Consider the following 7,866-nt stretch of genomic DNA (forward strand, 5'->3'; position numbering starts at 1 on the left):
AAGGACACGAAGCAGAACGGCTGCAGAGGCCTTGGCATGTGGATGTGAGCCTGGAGAGAGGCAGGGAGAAGGGGAGCTAGGCCAGGGTGTGGTTTCAAAAAGCAGAGCCCCTCCAGAGGAGAATGGACACCCAAAATAACAAAGTCATGCCATGGGCTACTACTCAGCAAGAAATAAGATCAAACTACAGATCAGATGCCACGGCTCATGCCTGTGGTCCCAGAGCTTAGCAGGTGGATTGCTTGAGGCCAACAGTTCGAGACCAGCCTGGGCAACATAGCCAGACCCTGTCTTTACAATAAATAACAAAGAACAAACTACAGTTCTGTACAACAACACAGGTTAACTCAATTTTATCTTAAGTGAAAGAAACCAGACACCAGAATGCCTAATGTCTGGTTCCTTTCATATACAAGTTAGAGAATGGGTAAAATTCATCTACGAAGATAGAAATCAGAAGAGTGGTTGTCTATGGCGGGGCAGAGAGGAAATTTTTTTTTTTTTTTGACAAGTTTTGCTATGTCGCCTATGCTGGAATGCAGTGGCATGATCAGGGCTCACTGCAGCCTTAAATTCCCAGACTCAAGCAATTCTCCCACCTCAGCCTCCCAGTCACTGGGATTACAGATGCACACCACCATGCCCAGCTAATTTTTTTGTTTTTTGTAGAGATGAGATCGCATTATGTTGCCCATGCTGGTCTCAAGCTCCTGGACTCAAGCAATCCTCCCACCTCCTCCTCCAAAGTACTGGGATTACAGGCGTGAGGCACCACATCCAGCCAGGAACCTTTAGCATGTGTTAAATTTAGCATTTAACACAATATTTTAACATTTATTACATGCGGTTGGGGAGAAGATAAATGAGTGGTTGTTATTTATTTTCTGTGATTTTTCTGTATGTTTGAAGTATTCCATGATTAAACATAAATGTTCCTTTAAAATGTGAAAAAAAAAAAGTTCTATATATAAAAGGCTAGGAATAGGCCAGGCGCAGTGGCTCACACCTGTAATCCCAGCACTCTGAGAGGCCGAGGTGGATGGATCACCTGAGGTCAGGAGTTTGAGACCAGCTCTGGCCAATGTGGTGAAACCCCATCTCTACTAAAAATACAAAAATTAGCTGGGCATGGTGGTGCGCACCTGTAATCCCAGCTACTCAAGAGGCTGAGGCAGGAGAATTGCTTGAACCCGGGAGGTGGAGGTTGCAGTGAGTCGAGATTGCGCCACTGCACTCCGGCCTGGGCGACAGAGCAAGACGCTGTCTCAAAAACAAAACAAAATGAAACAAACAAAACATTTAAAATGTAATTAAACATAAAGTGCAAATAATATGAAATAGTTTTCTATACAAAAGTTTTACATCAATTTACCTGAGAACTGACATTTAATGGACAGAAGAAATTAATTGTGATGCATTAACGATGCCCTTGCGGGAAACCCAGCCGAGGGCTGTGATTGCTAACTTCAAGGCTGACTTATCTACCGCCTTACAAAGACTGCCCAGGCAAAGTGGAGCAGCAGCCTTCCCTCTTGTGCTGAAAGGTTTGTGGCTGGCAGCACCCTGTCATCAGTTCTGTGGATCTGTGAACTTCTCCCTGTATTTGGAACCACAAAATAATTTGTTGGCGATTCTTCATAATTCAGAAATTTAAAGATCTCTTCATTTTCTCCATCTTCACCGCACCTCATCTTTTACACATTTCTGTGTCCCCTTTAATTTTGGACTTCCTTCTGTAAGCAGTGCTTGAAACTCACGATTTGCTGATACCAGCAACTATAAAATTCTCCAACTTCCCCTAACTTGTATTATCGCTTGCCTCAGCAAAATTTTTTGTTTTCCACTCATTTTTGGAGACCAATGATAAAGGCAAAATGCAGTAAGATAGTCAAATGCTCACAATCACCGCACGCTGCCGGGAAATCATCTTTCTCCCAGGCCTGGAGCGGGAGCTGCCAAGGCTCGGAGTCCACAGCAGCTGAAGGTGATGCCCCCAAATTCAGGGCATCCTCTGGGGACTTGATGGCGGCTCCACCCTTAAAGGAACCACCAGCTCTCAGTAAATTTTTAATTAATTAATTAATTTTTATTTTGAGATGGAGTCCTGCTCTGTCGCCCAGGCTGGAGTGCAATGGCGCAATCTCATCTCATTGCAACCTCTGCCTCCCGGGTTCAAGTCATTTTCCTGTCTCAGCCTCCCGAGTAGCTGGGATTACAGGCATGCACCACCATGCCTGGCTAATTTTTGTATTTTTAGTAGAGACGGTGTTTTGCCATATTGGCCAGCTGGTCTCGAACTCCTGACCATAGGTAATCCACCTGCCTTGACCTCCCAAAGTACTGGATTACAGCAGTGAGCCACCGTGCCCGTCTTCTCTCAGTAAGTTTTAAAAAGTTGCACTTAGATAAATAAGAAAACAACGAATTTAATAATTGTTTTCAGATCAATGTGAAGGAGAATATTTTTGCAGCCTTTCTCCAGAATGAGCTGTGTCTGCCTGGAGAGCACAACTCCAGGTCCCCAGGCCTTAGAGGCCACAGCCAGGATTTGGTTTTGTTTCTCCTGGTCTTCCCCTCCTCCCAGGAAATTTGACTTCATTCTTCACATGCATTCATAATTCTCTCTCTCCAAATCACTTTTTCCCCCTCCATGAGAAAAATGCATCCATAGTAATGTATTCAAATTGCCGGCTTCCAATTCTCCCCTTTTCCATTTGGGGTATGGATTGGATGCCCTGGAATATTTGCATTGAATTTTACCTATTCATCTACTTTGCTCATCACAGTGATCGCTGAGGGAAGCCAGGCTGTCAATAGACACATCTAAAATACAAAGTTGATGAGAAGGATAGAGTTTGCAAATGAAAGTAATTAAATGCATTAGTCAAAAGCAGAGAAAAAGAAAACCTAGCCAATAGTTCATCAGATAGAAAAGATTTTTCTTAATGGAAGGATATCATGAAACTGACAGTTAAAGTAGAATTAATTTTTGTTGTTGTTGTTGTTATGAGACAGAGTCTGGCACTGTTGCCCAAGCTAGAGGGCAGTGGTATGACCATAGCTCACTGCAGCCTCGAACTCCTGGGCTCAAGTGATCCTCCCACCTCTGGTTTTTTTTTTGTTGTTGTTTGTTTGTTTGTTTTCTACAGATGGAGTCTCACTATGTTGCCCAGGTTGATCTCGAACTCTTGGGCTCAAGCAATCCTCTGGCCTCCTAAAGCACTGGAATTACAGGTATGAACCACTGCACCTGGAGCCACTGCACCTGGCCTCGAAATTAATTTTGTTTTTTTTGAGACGGAGTCTCACTCTGTCACCCAGGCTAGAGTGCAGTGGTGTGACTCACTGCAACCTCGGCCTCCTGAGTTTAAGCAATTCTCCCGCCTCAGCCTCCTGGGTAGCTGGGATTACAGGGGCACGCCACCACGTCCGGCTAATTTTTTTGTATTATTAGTTGATATAGGCTGGTCTCCAACTCCTGATGTCAGGTGATTCGCCCTCCTCAGCCTCCCAAAGTGCTGGGATTACAGGCGTGAGCCACCACGCCCGGCCCAAAATTAATTTTTATATCATCAGGGATGATACCCTTGTCCAGAGGGCACAAATACAGATGTTGACTTCAAATTCTTGGTCATGTCACACAATATACTATCCTGAAGATTTTCAGTAGATCCTTTTACTTATCTGTTCACACGTGTTTTGTGCGTTCCTTCGTCATGCTGAATTCCTGACAGGTTTGTATAAACCATGTAGTGTGGAGACAGGTTTTCCCCTCTGAGCTGATAAACTTTATAAAATATTCTGGGCACACATTCACTCAGGCTGGAAATGAAATCATGACTAACTTGGATTCTGTATGTACGCCCCTCTTAAGAATCAGTTTGGCCACTTTGCCCCACTCACCCATGGGTGGGCTAACAGGCACAGATGAACAGGGGCCAGCAGAAAACACCCATGACCAACAGGCACTTTGCATCCAATCTAGTTAATGTATTTCTTTTTTTCACTCAGTTCTCCTAAAACCACCAGCCCAGGCTCCTTGCTACAAAAATTGCCAGGTCGTGAGAGTTAAGTCATAAAAAGTTGGATGCTCAACTTTTCTGGCTTTATAGATGTGTTTTTTGCAGACATGCGACATTAAAGACAATTTAGCTAGGCCAGGCATGGTGGCTCATGCCTATAATCCCAGCACTTTGGGAGGCAGAAGCAGGAGGATCACTTTAGGGCAAGAGTTCAAGACCAGCCTGGGCAACACAGTGAGACACCATCTCTACAATTTTTTTTTTTTTTTTTGAGACAGAGTCTCACCCTGTCACTCAGGCTGGAGTGCAGTGGTGCAATCTCGGCTCACTGCAGCCTCTGCCACCCGGGTTCCAGCAATTATCCTGCCTGTAGCTGGAACTACAGGCACATGCCACCACACCCAGCTAATTTTTGTATTTTTAGTACAGGCGAGATTTCACCATGTTGGCAAGGCTGGTCTCAAACTTCTGACCTCAGGTGATCCACCTGCCTCAGCCTCCCAAAGTGCTAGGATTACAAGCACGAGCCACCGTGCCTGGCAAAATTTAAAAAAAATTAGCCAGGCATGATGGCACACACCTTTAGTCCCAGAAGCTCAGAAGGCTGAAGCAAGAGGATCGCTTGAGCCCAGAAGATCAAGGCTGCAGTGAGCTCTGATTGTGCCACTGCACTCCAGCCTGGGCAACAGAGCAAGATTCTGTCTCAAAAAAAAATTACCATATGATTCAGCAATTCCACTTCTGGGTGTATACTCAAGAGAATTGAAAGCATGGTATTGAAGAGATATTTGTGCACCCATGTTCATCATTCACAAGAGCCAAAAAAAGCAACCCAAATGCCCATTGATGGGCAAATGGACAAACAAAACGTGGTATATACACACAATGTAATATTATTCAGCCTTCAAAAAGAGGGGAATTCTGACACATGCTACCACATGGGTGAACCTTGAGGACATTATGCTAAGCAAAATATGCCAGTCGCAAAAAGACAAACACTGTATGAGTCTATTTCTATGACATGCCAAAGCAGTCAAATCCATAGAGACAGAAAGAATTGTGGTTGCCAGGAGTCAGGGAGAGGGGAGAATTGGGAGCTGTTTAATGGGTATAGGGTTTCAGTTTTACAAGATAGAAAGAGCTCTTGAGATTGGCTACACTTAAAAATGGTTAAGATGGTAAATTTTATGTTATGTATATTTTATCACAATTAATTTTTTTAAGTTCCAAGTAACTATCTTTCTCTTTGACATTAATGTGAAAAGCAATCTCCTACTTGTCTATTTCTCCATACAATACTGAAAAGACGAATAGGCAATGGCCATGATTTGATCATGTTCACCATTTTCCCTCCTTTCTTAAGCACTAAGTCAAGGGTGAGAGGCATCCTGCGAACTACCGTGTGCTCTGTGAATAGTGCCCTGCAAGCATCAGCCACTTTAGCCTGAGTGCACCATAAGTAGTTAGCCCATTCTACTGATTCAGGGCAGGCATGCTCCAAAATTGGGGCTTAGCCAGGGAGGGTTCTTAGCTTTGCTCAGGAAAGAACTGAAGAGTGAGCCTGTGGTGGAAGAAAGCAGGTTTATTGAAGCAGCAGTGGCAGCAAGTTGGCTGTTCCTTGCAGAGCAGGACAACCCATAGGCAGTGAGCCCACAGTAGCAGCCAGTGGGCTGCTGGCTAACTGTACTTATACTGACTTTTAATTACATGCAAATTAAGGGGTGGGTTATTCAGAATTTTCTGGAAAAGGTGTGGGGACTTTCCAGAACCATATGAGGTAACTTGCTGACCGCTGCTATGGTGTGTTGCCATGGCATTTGTAAACTGTCATGGCACCGGTGGGTGTGTCTTTATGCTAATAAGTGGTGAGAGTAACAAGAGTTTGCTTTCCTGGCCATCTGCTGGTTTGGGCTGTTTTTTTAGTGCATCCCGTCTTGACCAGATCATGTTCTGATTAGCTGGGTTGTGACCAGAAAACAAGTCCTGCTGATCTACCTCACTATCTCTCCCACCACTCATAGGATTAACATTAATTACAAACGAACAACAAAACCTCCTTTTCTGTTGCTAGAGGTTTCAGCAGCTGAAAAGCTCCCACATACATGCGTTGCACAAAGACGAAAGCTGATTCAGACTTTGTAAGGCAGTGACTTATTCCAAGTACGAGGTAACATGCTTGCTCTCCCACACAAGCGTTAGTCACTGCTATTCTGCTGTATACCTCTGACATTACACAATGTCCAAGCTGTTCCTTCACAAAGGAATCTTGCTCACAGCATAGTCTTCAAGCATAATATTTGCCAGACACTGTAGGTAGCCTAGCCAATAGCCACCAACACTGCCACCTTCCTAGCTGGCGGAGCTACCCCTCCTCTTTTTTTTTTGAGACAGAGTTCCACTCTGTCCCCCAGGCTGGAGTGCAGTGGCATGACCTCAGCTCACTGTAACTTCCACCTCTTGGGTTCAAGTGATTCTCCTGCCTCAGCCTCCCAAGTAGCTGAGATTACAGGCACCCGCCACCATGCCCGGCTAATTTTTGTATTTTTAGTAGAGACGGAGTTTTGCCATGTTGGTTAGGCTGGTCTCGATATCCTGACCTCAGGTGATCCACCCACCTCGGCCTTCCAAAGTGCTGAGATTATAGGCATGAGTCACTGCACCTGGCTGGAGCTACCTCTTTTTATTAAGCCTGTGAAAAGCACATGCTCACCTTCTCAGCACTGCATGCAACCAAGGGGATAGAATTTGACTCAACCCTAGTCAATGGGAAAGAACTAAACCGTCCCCCCAAGGACGATCAATTGGAAGATCAGAAAGAATCTGTCAATGCTGAGACTCTGCATTAAACACTAACCTGCACCTGAACCTCTTGCAGAGTAATAAAGGCCTTCTGTCTGCTCTTACATGCTTTTGTTTTTTTCTATTATTTGGAGCCAAAAACAACCTTTCAATACAGGTATGAACTCTACTGCTGTTTCTACAAGCTTCTCGGAAATTATGTGACTTGTACCTACTTTTGCTACTTTAAAAAGCACCTTTGATTTATGACACTGTAGTTTTGTTGTCTCCTCTGTATTCGGTGACAACATTAATCACTTTTGAATAGGAAAGCTACATGTAGCAGTTGTTCTAAGAAATCTCTATTGCTTTACCTGAGGCGGGCAGATCATGAGGTCAGGGGTTCGAGACCAGCCTGACCAACATGGTGAAACCCCATCTATACTAAAAATACAAAAATTAGCTGGGCATGGTAGTGTGTGTCTGTAATCCCAGCTACTCCAGAGGCTGAGGCAGGAGAATCGCTTGAACTTGAACCTGGGAGGTGGAGGTTGCAGTGAGCCAAGATCATGCCACTGCACTCCAGCCTAGGTGACAGAGTGAGACTCTGTCTCAAAAATAAATAAATAAATAAAAATGGGCATGGTGGTGCACCCCTGTACTCCCAGCTACTTGGGAGGCTGAGGCAGGGGGATCACTTGAACCCGGGAGACGGAGGTTGCGGTGAGCCGAGATCATGCCACTGCACTCCAGCCAGGGCGACAAAGTGAGGCTGTCTCAAAAAATAATAATAATAAAATAAAATAGAAAATAACAACTTGTTACCTGAATTTAAACAAGAGCCCACTGTAGTCCCTGGAGTCCATGTGCCACACAATTATTAAGGCTACAACACTATTTCTGTGCAAATCACCAGTTTCAAATGTTTGAGATGTATGGGTTTCTTGCTCTTTTTCTCCAAAACCTTCCACTTAGAAGACCATCACTGACCACCAGTGGTTCGTGGAACATATTTTGAGAAACACCGCTCTAGGGTCAATTTTTTTTTTTTTTTTGAGACACGATC

This window comes from Symphalangus syndactylus, chromosome 11 (assembly GCF_028878055.3).
Source record: "Symphalangus syndactylus isolate Jambi chromosome 11, NHGRI_mSymSyn1-v2.1_pri, whole genome shotgun sequence".
NCBI classification, from domain to species: domain Eukaryota; kingdom Metazoa; phylum Chordata; class Mammalia; order Primates; family Hylobatidae; genus Symphalangus; species Symphalangus syndactylus.